The sequence below is a fragment of the Ascaphus truei genome, chromosome 6 (assembly GCF_040206685.1).
Source record: "Ascaphus truei isolate aAscTru1 chromosome 6, aAscTru1.hap1, whole genome shotgun sequence".
In the NCBI taxonomy this organism is placed as follows: Eukaryota; Metazoa; Chordata; class Amphibia; order Anura; family Ascaphidae; genus Ascaphus; species Ascaphus truei.
In genome coordinates, this window is record NC_134488.1 from 5420158 (window position 1) to 5435511 (window position 15354).

A 15354-nucleotide genomic window follows, 5' to 3' on the forward strand; every position below is an offset into this window, starting at 1 on the left:
GGAGGGTGCCTTGCTTGTTGGCTTCTGCAAAGCTCTTCCTCAACTCCCTCTGGGGAGTAGTAATCGTAAGCTTGAGACTCAGGCTCTCTCATTGAAGGTACTACAGTCTCTGAAATGTCTCTGGCGGGTATGGTCGTTTTTGCTACACCCCACATCCATTTAGCTAGTGGAGAACACTTCCCGGCGTTCTTCCAATTTGGCCGTTAGCCGATCCTTCCATTTGGCGGACAGGGTTGATTCCCCTAAGTCCAACGACAGCCTGGCCGTATGATTTTGCATGGTGGCGGTATTCATTTGGGCCATCGTCTCGACGGGGGTGACTGGGTATTTCCGCCCCAGCCTTTGACCTTGATCGAAGGGCATGGTGTAAGGGGAGGTGTTCTGGACAAACATCTTGACTCTCCCGGGCATTTTGAATTTCCACTCCCGTACCTCTGGTACGAGCTTGGAGCCCTGGTTGGCATCTTCTTCGGGCGTTCTCTCTATGGAGAAGTACTGGTCAGCCTCATCATGGCCCGGGTAGCAGCACACTACATCCATGCACTTCACTCCCTCTGATGGAATCTTGGTTAACCCCCCGTTGTTGAAGAGATCTCCATATCCCTCTTGGGCTGATACTTTGCAGCACTCTTCCTTCAGTACTGGGTGGATCCGTAGGGAAGACAGGGGTAGTTTTCCGGCCTCTTGTAAATAAGCTCAGATTACCACCCGTACCACATCCGCGTTGGTCTCCAAGATGATTGGGGAGCTTGGGTGTTCTTGAGGCTCAGGGCATATCAGGGCCTCCACTTCCATTGTATGAGATTTGCGGTGTTCAACTGCGGTATAGCTAGCCGTACTTTTACCACACCGTCGATGGGATAATCCTCATTGCTGAGACCCCACAACTTCATCTCTTCTGCCGACTGCAGGGGCAGGTGCTTAAGATGTTGATCGTAGAAGGGTCGGTATACGAAAGTCAGTTGTGACCCGGTATCCAGCAAAGCTGATGAGTAGATACCTTCCACTAGTATCCTTACGACAGAGGCTGGTGCCACACGACTGCAGGCATCTGGTTGGCTTGCTTCATCGGGGCTAGGCGCTGGAGTGCTCTCAGATTCCGTGGCGGGTGTTTTGGTTGGTTGCACCATGCAGGTCATGACCTTAGGGTTGGATGTCCAGGCTTTCTGGGCTCTGGATAGTTCAGGAAGAAGTGACCCTTCTGGCCACAGTAGTAGCAGATGACATCAATCTGGTTCACCTCGGTCCTGGAGGTAGGAGATCCTCTCCTGAGCATTCTGGGTGCTGAGGGAGGTGCCTTGGGAGGAGGCTCGTCCTCAGTACTTTCGGCCTCCTTGAGCATTGGAGCCGACGGTCCCTTGGGCTCATCCTTACGGGACTCTTTGGCTTTTCTTGGGGGTGTGGAAGTGTAGTTGAACTTCCTGTTTCCAGATGTGGCTCATCAGCGCCATGTAGCGGGAGTGTGTGGTGGCCTGAGGAGCACATCACATCATGAGGGCCACAGGGTGTGAGGGTAGAGATCCCTTCAGAAGTTGTTTAAGTCGGTACTGGTCCACCACCGCAGGAGGAATGACTCTCTTAGAGAGTAGCGTTCATAACAATAGTTGCAGCTGTCGGACAAATGCTGACAGTTCTTCTCCATCCCTTTGACAGAGGGCCCAGAACTGAGTCAGGAGTTCATCCTTGTCGTCTTCGGCCCTGTAGGATTGGGTTAAGAGTTCCACCAACTCATGAGCAGTGACTTCTCTTGCGTTTTCACGATGCATTTACACAAGTGGAGTGTCCAGTGACTGGAGACACCCGACCAGCCGTCTCTTGAGTGGTCCTGCTCCGAAGCCATCACCAAGAACATGGAGAGCATGCTCTTTCCAGACCTCAAACCCCTCCTCCCCCACGGGTGTGGGCATAATGTCGGAGAAGGCCTTGAGTTTTCTATAGTTCAACAACTGAGAAGACATGGTTATGGCATCTACTAGTTGTGGTAGAGTCACTCCCAAGACGGAGCCCCCAGTGGACGACTGGGGTATGCTGGCTCTTGGGTAGGAGCTTGCATAGGACTTCTCACATACCGGCTGGGGGTAGGTGACAGGTGTGGATTCGTGGCTTGGCTGGATGCCTCTATCAGGGTACTTGGAGTGACGGTTACCCTGGGTATGGGTGTCTGCCCTGGTTGGTGTACTTGAGGCCGAAGCTTTAGTCCTCCATCCCCTGGGGGTGTAGGAGTAGGTGGACACTTCAGCCTGAAAGGGGACCTCTGAGGAGTGCCCCGTTGTGGACAAGCCCAGGGGAGTTGATAGCCCAGGGTATATGAGTGGGCAACCCTCAGGCAGGGCCATGATTGATCTAGGGCCTGATGGGAATCTTCCTGGCATATTTCTTGCCCTGTGGCCAGTAGTACGACACTCCAACAATAAGTGGGGTCATATTTTCGACCTATGATCTTGGTGTCGGGCGGACCGGGAGAGTTTCTCACGTGGTCGCGGACGCTAATCATAGATGTGAGGGTGGTGACTTCTCCCACTATGACCACATGGTGTGGGTGGTCTTGCAGTTCTAAGGCCCAGTCGTGGACCTCTTGCTGGTAGTCTCTAATTTAACTGCTGATCCGGGCACCCCAGGTCAGAATCTCAGCAGCACCTCCAAATGTAGCACTGTTTCCCCCACCCTCTGTGAGATGAGCCTGCTACTGAGTGTAATGTGGTGCATTTTACCTGTTTGCTCACAGGAGGCCTGAACCTCCGCTGCTGGGAGCCTGGGGTGTACCTGGTTGGTTCCGGTGACAGCGCCTCCACCTGCAAAGGATCTGGGCAGAGCCAGATAACTCCTTCACAGAACCCAATACAATAAATACACACACAGTATATGATAAATAAAAAGTGATCTGCGCTCAAAAATCGTGTTAATGTGCTCTTAGTGATATAAGTGTTTTAAAAAAAAAAAGAGGTAACCTGTTTACAATAAGAGAGGTTTTGCTGCTGCACTCGTGGTACCGCTCCACAACCAAACTAGTGCAAAAACAAAGAAAGAGACAGCGCAAAAAACCTCATTGTGCAATATATAAACAAAATTGTATTAGTAAACTGGTAAGTATCACACGTACATCAATATGGTTAGATTAAGCAAAACATGTTATGGACATGTTACCAATCTGTGCTCAGGATAGAGGACTTCTAGGTCAGCTTGTTTCCCGCAGATCTCGTGGAACAGCTATACATCGGCAGGATGCAGACTCGGTGGTCGTCACCACAGAGGAACTGCCGTTCCAGATGAAGAAACCGCTCCGGTTCCGAACACTACAATGGGAAGTCTCGTCACCTGTAGTTAGCCTCTTGATCGCCAGCAAACCATATTGATGTACGTGTGATACTTACCAGTTTACTAATACAATTTTGTTTATATATTGCACACACAGTATATATTGACAGATTTACTGAACATGCAACTTATAAATAGAGCAAGTAATGCAACTACACCATACATATGTGCAGTGTTCGACAAACCTATACATTTGCTCGCCCCGGGCGAGTGGATTTAACCCCCGGGCGAGTAAATATTGGCCCAAGCAGCACACGTTTGGTACTAGGTGGCGAGTAGATTATTTTGTGTGGTGAGTAGATTTTTTGGTGATTTGTCAACCACTGCATATGTGTATACAGATATGCAGTAACTCCAATTTTAGTTGGGTGTAGGGGGCCCCAGTGTCCAGCCCCAATTGCCTCTCCCACCCCAAGTGTGTGTGTGACAGTGCTACCCACAGTAAGAATGTATCGTTGGTGCACTTGTTGACTGTATGATACCTGCCAGGTGCTCCAGCACCCGGTATCGCTGACTGAGGAAAGGGGCCCGTCTGTCCTGCGCTGTCGTTGTTGGCAATGGCATCTGCCTCTAGGTGGGGTGGACTCCAGCCGGAGTGTCCCACCTTAATAGTCTCTGCCTTGTGGTGGTGGTCTGAGCCCAGACCACAGGTCACAAGTACTGCATGGCGTCACTGTGTCCCTGATGATAAAAGGAACACAGGGCACAACGGATTTAGAATATACAAACTCATTTATTGAGCCAACACAACTGTCCCTGACACTATAGACTCTAATTGGGGCAGTGTCCCTATCTAAGGGGCCTGTCCCTGAAGCAGCCACAATCTGTTGCATCTCGGGGCCTACCTTGAGCCTAAGGGGGCAAACTAGGCCTATTCCAGGGAAGCACAGCTCCCTGGACACTACCTCTCTGCTTCTGCTCCCTCTTCTGACTGGCGTTGTCCCTGAAGCACCCCAAATGTATCTATCTGGGTGCAGGAGATATCTGCAGTCTTATTGGCTGATGCGCGCCATGTGATCTAGCAGCCCCTGTGGAGTCTAATCGTAATGTCGGCCTCTCCAGTGAATACACCGCGCATGCACACCTCTCCCAGAATGGCTGCCACACCTCAGGCACTATGCGCATGTGCAAAACCTCACTGTGCATGCGCACACATATGCAAGATGGCGACATCCTGCGAAGGGAGCCGCCACGGACCTCTAGAAACACGCTCGCCGGCACTCTCCCAAGCCTCTGCTGCCAGTTGCAGCCGCAGCGGGAGGTATGGGGACACAGGGGAACCCAGGCTATATACAGTACACTCCAAATTGTAAAACTTTCAATTACTTTTCTGTATACAGTATTAGCCTTTTTTTCTTTTATGGTATGTAAGCATTTACCTCCTAAGTGTAAGTAACTTTAAATAATATGTTTGTCTTCTTTTATGAACAATGTTTATGATACAAATTATACCAGTCCTGTTAATGTTTTCTTATATGCCATTGCCATCAACCTTGCATAGTTTTGCACATTTTCACATCTATTACATGGTAAAGGAATGTGATACGGTAAATAAACATTATAGTTCGTCAAAAGTCTTTTCATTTCACGTAATTTGCTTACCTGCTGAAGATGTCTTCATTGTTGCAGTTGCCTGCAGAGTTCCGTGTGATGATAGACCTATAATAAGTTCAAATTGAAACATATCCTAATTTAAGGTGCAATTGTTCATGATATGTGTGATGGTGTAACATTTTGGCAATTACTGTATTGTAAAGGCTTTTATACACGTCGGTTGTTATGATTGTATGTCATAATTAAATTCTTATGAAGTTATGTTTATGTTGACCTAACATTTACTTTATAACAGGTAATAATAATAAGTTATACTGTATGTACTGTAATTTAATATTATGACATTTGTCTCTAGGTGAGACTTTTGTATTTGTAAGTATTGACAGCTGTCAAACGCAGCGCAGCGCCTCAACCTGCCAGCGCCTCAACCTGCGATGGCTCCCAGCAGAGCGGGAGTTGTTCCTCGCAGGACACATACAAATGAACACATACACTGGATGTGAAATAGCAAACGGCTTTACTGAACATAACATATATCTTAACGCTCTAATGTACTGACTTATAACTCTATGATAATATTTTATCACTCTACCCACTGAAGACACAACTAGCCACACACCTCGCAGGGTCTTGTACCCCACACTTTATTTCCTGAGTCCCAAGTGTCCCAAGAGTTATGCAACCCACCCCTTAGGCGTGATCAGTGCCTGTGTGGTACCGCTAATCGTGATGCACTTGGTGACTGTACCTGCCGAGTGTGTCCACACTCAGTATGATGAATCTTCACAAAGGATCCGCTGATCCTGCGATGAAACCTGCCTCCGCGTGGGGTGATGTCCTGCCAGACGCTCCCACCGTGAAGACTGTCTCTTTCCTGAAGAGGTCTGTTCCCAGACCAAACATGCCAGGCCACGTGCACACAGCTGTGTCCCTGACTATTTTATAACACAACTGACTGCTGAGGGTATCCGTTCCCTATCTAGGGCATGTCCCTGTAGCAGCTCCAACCTTTCAATGACTCCGGGCCTAACTGGGCCTGGGGCATAGGGCCTAGTGTAGGGGCTACTTGCCTCCCCACATGCAGAGCTCCTTCTCTTTCTCTAATGTGACAGGTCCCTATCCTAGGGCCTGTCCCTGTGACCACCCACCCTCACTAGTGGGAAGTCAGGGACTCAATTCTAGCCTGGGGATTCCTGGCCTAGGGCAGAAGCTCGCAACTCTTTGCCCCCCTTCTTTCCCCCCTCTGTATCCTCAGCATCTCAGCCTGACTGACTCATGTGCTGCACAACATTGTATCAAATCCCCTGCTGCAGAGAATCTGCAATTCTCAGTGGCTGGCTGGCTGCAGGTGACAGGGATCATAGGGCATTCCCCAGAGGCTGCTGGGAGATGTAGTCCACTCAGGACCTCTTTCCTATGGGAACCGCGTGCGCGATCTCTCCTGCGCCTGTGCGAAGCTGTAATGGCCACCGCTACGCTTAACTGCGCCTGCGCAACTTCCCAGAGCTCTTGCACACTTGTAATGGCCACCGCTACCCTTGCCAACCTCTGCGCATTACGCGAACCTCGCCTCACAACCAAGATGGTGGCGCCCACCGGGAGAAGTCGCCATCCCCTTCCCCCACTGCCACAGGGGTAAGACAGGGGGCAAAGGGACATCAGGGAAACCGGGAGTGACCCCCTTACATACATAAATACATAAATATACATAAATGTTAGTATTGCACAATATTGTTAATGAAATATGGACAGATGTACCATGCAATTTTCTATATTCGAACACTTCACGCGGTGTATACCTCGGAATACCCATGTGATAGCGCGGGATTTCTTCCAAACATCCCGCCTTAAGATGTGAGTGCAGGCGAGTGCAGAAAATGGCATTTCAGTGTTCTGGTTTTTAAACATGTGAAATTGACACAGTAGCACAGTACTGTACACATTACAATTCATTCATTTCATTGCATTTAATTGCACACAATCCATGAAATTCAAACAAAGCAACCACGATAAACACGTGTGCCGGGGACGATTGGTGGCGTTAATGCCGCGTGGAGTACAGCAGCGCACACGAAAAGGGCTCCGTGATTTGTTCGAATAACGACCGCTGCATCTGTATGCGGATGGACCTATATTAAGATGACATGATACAACTTATTACTTTAAAGGTGCGCACCGAAAACTGGGCCCACTGTTGTCATAGAGAGGCTCGGTGTGGAAGAGTGAGGGAGGCCTGCAGCCACTGGGGAGAGCCTGGGCACCACAGCCCTGAGATCACCCCTTTTAACGGTTATCTTGCTACAAACAGGACTGACCATGATGCCAAGGTGGGGATGTGTAAACACGGACCTGAAGCCACATCCAGATGCGGGAACTCGTAATCCGGATTAGGAAAAGGTAGAATAGCTGTAGGCAAGCCGAGGTTGAGGGAGGGAGAGGTACGGATCATAGGGGGTCTTTTAGCCAGGTAGTTGTTTTGAGACAGTTGAGTAGTTGAGGATAAGCCTGGGTCAAGAACTGGAGAAAGCAGAGTAATCGAGGATAAGCGAGTCAAGGCAGAGTGCTTGTGACCAGCACACGTTACAAAGGTTTATGCTCAGCCAACTTCCTGGTGGAAAAGGCTGAGCCTAAATAGCATGGTTGGCGAATCTGATGTAGGATTACTCCTGCAGGCAGGAGAGAAGCTAGAACCAATCAGGCGACTGGATTTTGATGGGGGTGGAGCCTGTGTCTAATCCCCTTCAGCACACCTGTACCTGAGGACATGGATTACCAACCAAGGATGCTGCACTTCATGTGAGTCCTTGTAAAAAAAATTCCCTCGACCTCTCCCTCTCCATTGAAGATCCTTGCTTACATGCTGAGCATTACACAATTTGTTTAAAAACATATAAACACTGACCTGAAGCCGGGTCCAGATATGGGACTCGTAGTTGTGGTTAGATGGGTCGTGGTTATGAGAAGACAAAATTGTCGTAGGCAAGCCGATGTCCAGGGACGGATGGGTACGGATCATAGAGGGTCTTTAGCCAGGTAGTGGATTAGAGCGAGCGGAGTAGTCGAGCATAAGCCGGGGTCAAGGACTGGAGAAAACAGATTAATCGAGGATAAGCGAGGCAAGACAAAGCAAGGCAATGAAGACAGAGTGCTTGTGACCAGCACACGTTACAAAGGTTTATGCTCAGCCAACTTGCTCAGGTGGAAGAAGCTGAGCCTAAATAGCAGGGTTTGGGAATCAGGCACAGGATTGCTCTTGCAGGCAGGAGAGAAGATAGAACCAATCAGGCAACTGGAGCTAAACAGGGGCGAAGCCTGCGTCTGATCCTCACATCCCCATGGTGTGTTTTGTATGTATTTGGGGGTGGGGGTGTTTTGTATGTATTTATGGGGGGGGGGTGTTTTGTATGCATTTGGGGGGGTGTTGTTTTGTATGTATTTGGGGGTATTTGTATATATTTTGTGGGGGATGTGTTTTATATGTATTTGGGGGGGGTGTTGTGTATGTATTTTGGGGAGGAATGTGTTTTGTATGTCTTTTGGGGGGAATGTGTTTGGTATGTTTTTGGGGGATTTGTTTTGTATGTAGTTGGAGGTTAAGTGTTTTGTATGTATTTTGTTGGTGAAGGGGATTGTGTAGAGGTGTTGTGTGTGATTATATGTATTTGGGGGGTGGGGATGTTTTTTATATGTATTTGGGGGGTTGAGGGATTATATGTATTTCGTGGTTATATGTATTTGGGAGGGTTTTTGTTTTGAATGTATTTCGGGGGTGGTTTTTTTTATATGTGTTTGGCGAGTGGGGGGATATGTATGTATTTGGGGGGTAGAATTTTTTATATGTATTTGGGTGGGTTGGGTGTTTGTAGATATTTGGGGGGGTGGGGATTTTGTTTGTATGTATTTGGAGGTGGGAAGGTTTTTTATATTGGGGGTGTTCTTTTTGGTATGGATCTTGTGGGGGGGGAGGTTGTGCGAGGGGGAGCGAATGAGTTAGACGGGGGATTGAGTGAATGGGGTCATTGATGGAGGGGGGAGAATGAGATGAGAGAGGGGGTGTAAGAGAGGTGGTGAGGAAGTGAGTGAGGAAAAGAGGGTGTAAGAGTGAGATGAAGGGGAGAGAAATACATGCGAGGCGGGAAGGGATTGAGTGACAGGTGAGAGGGGGTGAGTGAGGAAGAGAGGGATTGAGATGGAGGGGAGAGAAGTACATGGGAGGAGGGGAAGAAATAGAAGGGGCTCCCAAGGTGTGAAATGGGATGGCTCGCAAGACCACTAATGGGGGGAAGGGAGGGAGGGGCCTGGTCGTAACTCTAGTCCTCGGCCCCGAAAAATCTGTCTGCAGCCCTTGATCCCAGTATCGATCCTCGAGGTACTCCACTCACAACTTTAGCCCAACCTGAAAAGTTCCATCTCTCATCTATCCTTCAACCAGTTTTCAACACAGTTGCAAATAATTTTGCTTTATTTTGTACACTAACCTCTTGTGTGGACCCACAGGACTCACATGCTTGAAACAAACTGCCGTGTTGAAGATGGTCTGGTTATAAAACCAGAATCCTACTTACAGCAAGCCATCTCCATTTTTATTGAACGTAGTTGTTTTCAGTATTTTTAATACATTCGTTTAATTGTTCATTTAGCTTCTGTTTGTGTTTTATGTTGATGGTTGTCATTGGAGTTCTATTTGTGTATGTGTTTTATGTTATATGTAATTTTAACTAGCAGTATACACTATGATTTTTCTTTGTGTTTGATTTCACATATCACGTGACACCATCCATGAAGTCTGCAAGTTAGTCCAGGTGCATATGATTGGTTCATCCTATAAGAACTAGATGCCACCTACTTATTAGTGCATTTGGACATTTACTTGGATTGTATCTTTAAGGCGTCGGTTTCTATCTGTTTTCTGCATTGTTTTCTCTGATTTGGTTCGGTTAGTGTTTCTTGGCTCATTTATATGAGTTTACTTTGCACTCTGAAATATTAGAGTACATTTCACAGTATTGTTTTATTGTTTATGACACTTAAGCGCTTTTTCCAGCACCTTTGTTTTTGTTGTTTAAAATCAATATATGTCGACGGCCATGTCGCGCGCATACTCGTGCTTTCTCAAGGCTAATAGTAGTACAGGGAAGTTATTGGCATATTGATTTTAGAACTTTCAGTCAGCTAGCATTGAAGTTGGGATTCGATATTCTGTTAAAAATGTGGTATTATCTATCTAATGTGGCAAGATGACCGTGGTTAGTGAGGAGACAACACAATTCTTCTGGTGAAATAACATGTTGGTGGATTTATTTGTCCAAAAATATAACAGAATAATGAGTGCTCTGTCCCTTAAAGTAAAATAAAACATAAACAAAAGCCTATTCTCATTAGGGAAAGCTAACTAAACTAGGTTAAGCCTAGCTACCCTGCTGTTAGCTATGCTAGACCAGACCGACAATATATGGTAATACCACTTGACTCCTTACCTGGGAGCTTAATTCCATTGGGACAGCATAAGTCTGTGGAGTCTGTCTGTCTGCTCTCCTCTGTCCTCTCTAGTGACTGGGAGAGACTGCTGCACCAGAGGCATTTCCTCTTCCACCCTGTAAAGGCAGGTGAGCTTACTAATTAGGATCACCTGTGGACTGCTTAATCAGCTGGGTTAACTCTTCGTATACTGGAAAGCAGGCATACTGCAACCTCCTACTAATGTATGCAGAGTTTATGACTCTGTCACACTAAGTATAGATTTTACTATTTAGACTATTAATTTCTGTTTACCTGACAAGTTACGAAGGCAGTACTCATGTCTCTGTTATAACAGCATCAGGGCTGACAGTGAAGCTAACAAAGAGCAGCTCTCTCCTCTAAATGCTACAGCAACAGACAATGTAGCCATTTATATATATTTTTGTAGATACAAGTTCACACTTGTATTCTAGTTCCCATTAGAAGCAGGACCGCCAACAGGGTGTGTGTGCTGGGGTTGGCCATCAGGGCCGGCCCATAGCGGCCATTAGGGCCCCTGAGTGGCCGTCAGGGGCACCAAGAGGGAGGGCCAAAAGATAATGGCTTCCGGTTGCGGAATGAGGAGGCCTGCATCTGATGGCTGGTTGTGGCCGGGCCAAACTCTCCGTCAGATCCTCCTCTCTGCCGGACCCCACCTCTCCGCCGGACCCCGCTGCCACCGGACCCCGCAGCCACCAGTCCTGACCTTCCCCAATATATGTCTACTTTTTTATATATGTACTGAGGGGAGTGGGGTCTTTTTATATGTATTGTTGGGAGTGGGGGTCTTGTTATATGCATTAGGGAGTGGGGGTCTTGTTATATGCATTTGGGGGATTGGGGGTATTTTTATATATATATTGGGGGACTGGGGTCTTGTTATATATATTGGGGGGAGTGGGGGTATTTTTAAATGTATTTGGGGAGTAGGGGTCTTGTTATATATATTGGGGGAGGGGGGTCTTTTTATATGTATTGGGGGAGTGGAGGTCTTGTTATATGTATCGGGGAATAGCGGTCTTTTAATATGTGTTGGTTGAGTGGGGGGTCTTTTTATATGTGTTGGGGGAGTGGGGGTCTTTTTATATGTATTGGGGAGTGGGGGTCTTGTTATATATATATTGGGGGAGTGGGGGTCTTTTTATATGTATTGGAGCTTTGGGGTATTTTTATATGTATTTGGGGGCTTGGGAGAATTTTTATATGTATTGGGGGGCTTGGGGGAATTTTTATATGGGTTTGGGGTATTTTTTATGTATTGGGGAGGGTTGTTTTTTATATGATGTGTGTGTGCATATGTATATGTATGTGGCTTCCGCACTGCTCACTCCACGGAAACAGCCCTCACTAAAATAACTGACGACCTCCATGCTGCTAAAGACAGAGGTCATTACACTCTGCTCATATTACTCGACCTCTCTGCAGCATTTGACACCGTGGACCACCCTCTTCTCCTTCATATTCTCCATACTCTTGGTATTCGGAACAAAGCTCTATCCTGGATCTCATCCTACCTCTCCCATCGCACTTTCAGTGTCTCTTCTGCTAACACCTCCTCCTCCTCTATCGATCTCTCTGTGGGGGTACCCCAGGGCTCTGTCCTGGGACCTCTTCTCTTTTCTCTGTACACACTCTCTCTAGGTGACCTAACAACATCTTTTGGGTTTAATTATCACCTCTATGCTGATGACACACAAATATACTTTTCAACACCTGACCTTATTGTGTATAAACTTATCAAAATGTGGCGCTCAGTGTATATGGTTTAAATCAACATCAAATAAACCCACAGTGTTAAAAATAGATAAGAAAATAAACAGTGATACTTATACAACCACGTGTATTCAATGCTGCTGTGACTTGATGCAGGACTGCTCTTTCAATCCTCGTAGGCAAGTGAAGGGTGAAATTCATCAAGAAGCGCAAATCATGTGGAAAATAAAGAAAGACAACAAACTTATGGTGCAGTATTGTGTGAACTTTGTGTGATAAATGGCTGTGGTTAGGTGCTCAGAATACTCACAAACGTGCCTGCGTACTTCTCACGTTTGTGAGTATTCTGAGCACCTAACCACAGCCATTTATCACACAAAGTTCACACAATACTGCACCATAAGTTTGTTGTCTTTCTTTATTTTCCACATGATTTGCGCTTCTTGATGAATTTCACCCTTCAAACACCTGACCTTACACATGCTGTACAAACCAAAGTTTCTAAATGTCTCTCTGCTATATCATCCTGGATGGCCCTCCGTCGCCTTAAACTCAACATGGCTAAAACAGAGCTCCTCATACTTCCTCCCAAACCTGGCCCTACTACCTCCTTCCACATTACTGTTGGAACTACCATCATTCACCCAGTAGCCCAAGCACGCTGCCTAGGGGTCACACTCGACTCCTCTCTCACATTCGCCCCTCACATTCAAAACATTTCTAAAACCTGTCGCTTTTTCCTCCGTAATATAACTAAGATACACCCTTTCCTCTGTTGCTCGACTGCTAAAACTCTTACTCAGGCCCTCATTCTCTCTCGTCTTGATTACTTTAACCTCCTGCTGTCTGGCCTTCCTGCCTCTCACCTGTCTCCCCTACAATCTATCCTAAACGCTGCTGCCAGAATCACTCTACTCTTTCCTAGATCTGTCTCAGCATCTCCCCGCATGAAATCCCTCTCCTGGCTTCCGATCAAATCCCGCATCTCACACTCCATTCTTCTCCTCCCTTTTAAAGCTTTACACTCTTCTGCCCCTCCTTACATCTCAGCCCTAATTTCTCGTTATGCACCATCCAGACTCTTGCGTTCTTCTCAAGGATGTCTTCTTTTTACCCCTTTGTATCTAAAGCACTCTCCCGCCTTAAACCTTTTTCACTGACTGCTCCACACCCCTGGAATGCCCTTCCCCTCAGTACCCGACTTGCACCCTCTCTATCCACCTTTAAGACCCACCTTAAGACACACTTGCTTAAAGAAGCATATGAATAGCACTGTGGATAATCTGAACACATGATACATAAGCTTGGCCCCCTGCAGACGCACTTACCAGAACTCCCTCCTACTGTCTCTGTACGTTCTCCCTACCTACCAATTAGACTGTAAGCTCCCCGGGGCAGGGACTCCTCTTCCTTAATGTTACTTTTATGTCTAAAGCGCTTATTCCAATGATCTGTTATTTATATTATCTGTTATTTATTTGATTACCCCATGTATTACTACTGTGAAGCGCTATGTACATTAATGGCGCTATATAAATAAAGACATACAATACAATACAATGTATGTATATATAGATATACGGTAAAGTGAAGAGACAGCACTCCATTAGAAATAGTCCAAATATAGCGTGGTGCTAATCCCTTAAAAATATTTAGATAATATGTTACCTTCCAGACGAACAATAAGGCAGAGACAGCACTGAGAAGGTAAGTTGCAAAAAACCCGATATTGTCATAAACATCACAAAGAACCGACGTTTCGAACCCACAAAGGGATCTTTTTCCCGTGAAAAATATATATATCCATATATTGTTTCGTTTTCAATACAATTTAAATTTTTGATAAAACAAAGTGTTGAAATATTATTTCCTACATTTACGTATGCTTTGAATAGGGGACTTTTTATATGTGTTGGTTGAGTGGGGGGTCTTTTTATATGTGTTGGGGGAGTGGGGGTCTTTTTATATGTATTTGGGAGTGGGGGTCTTGTTATATATATATATATTGGGGGAGTGGGGGTCTTTTTATATTTATTGGAGCTTTGGGGTCTTTTTATATGTATTTGGGGACTTGGGAGAATTTTTATATGTATTGGGGGGCTTGGGGGAATTTTTATATGGGTTTGGGGTATTTTTTATGTATTGGGGAGGGTTGTTTTTTATATGATGTGTGTGTGCATATGTATATGTATGTGGCTTCCGCACTGCTCACTCCACGGAAACAGCCCTCACTAAAATAACTGACGACCTCCATGCTGCTAAAGACAGAGGTCATTACACTCTGCTCATATTACTCGACCTCTCTGCAGCATTTGACACGAGTGGACCACCCTCTTCTCCTTCATATTCTCCATACTCTTGGTATTCGGAAAAAAAGCTCTATCCTGGATCTCATCCTACCTCTCCCATCGCACTTTCAGTGTCTCTTCTGCTAACACCTCCTCCTCCTCTATCGATCTCTCTGTGGGGGTACCCCAGGGCTCTGTCCTGGGACCTCTTCTCTTTTCTCTGTACACACTCTCTCTAGGTGACCTAATAACATCTTTTGGGTTTAATTATCACCTCTATGCTGATGACACACAAATATACTTTTCAACACCTGACCTTACACATGCTGTACAAACCAAAGTTTCTAAATGTCTCTCTGCTATATCATCCTGGATGGCCCTCCGTCGCCTTAAACTCAACATGGCTAAAACAGAGCTCCTCATACTTCCTCCCAAACCTGGCCCTACTACCTCCTTCCACATTACTGTTGGAACTACCATCATTCACCCAGTAGCCCAAGCACGCTGCCTAGGGGTCACACTCGACTCCTCTCTCACATTCGCCCCTCACATTCAAAACATTTCTAAAACCTGTCGCTTTTTCCTCCGCAATATAACTAAGATACGCCCTTTCCTCTGTTGCTCGACTGCTAAAACTCTGACTCAGGCCCTCATTCTCTCTCGTCTTGATTACTTTAACCTCCTGCTGTCTGGCCTTCCTGCCTCTCACCTGTCTCCCCTACAATCTATCCTAAACGCTGCTGCCAGAATCACTCTACTCTTTCCTAGATCTGTCTCAGCATCTCCCCTCATGAAATCCCTCTCCTGGCTTCCGATCAAATCCCGCATCTCACACTCCATTCTTCTCCTCCCTTTTAAAGCTTTACACTCTTCTGCCCCTCCTTACATCTCAGCCCTAATTTCTCGTTATGCACCATCCAGACTCTTGCGTTCTTCTCAAGGATGTCTTCTTTTTACCCCTTTGTATCTAAAGCCCTCTCCCGCC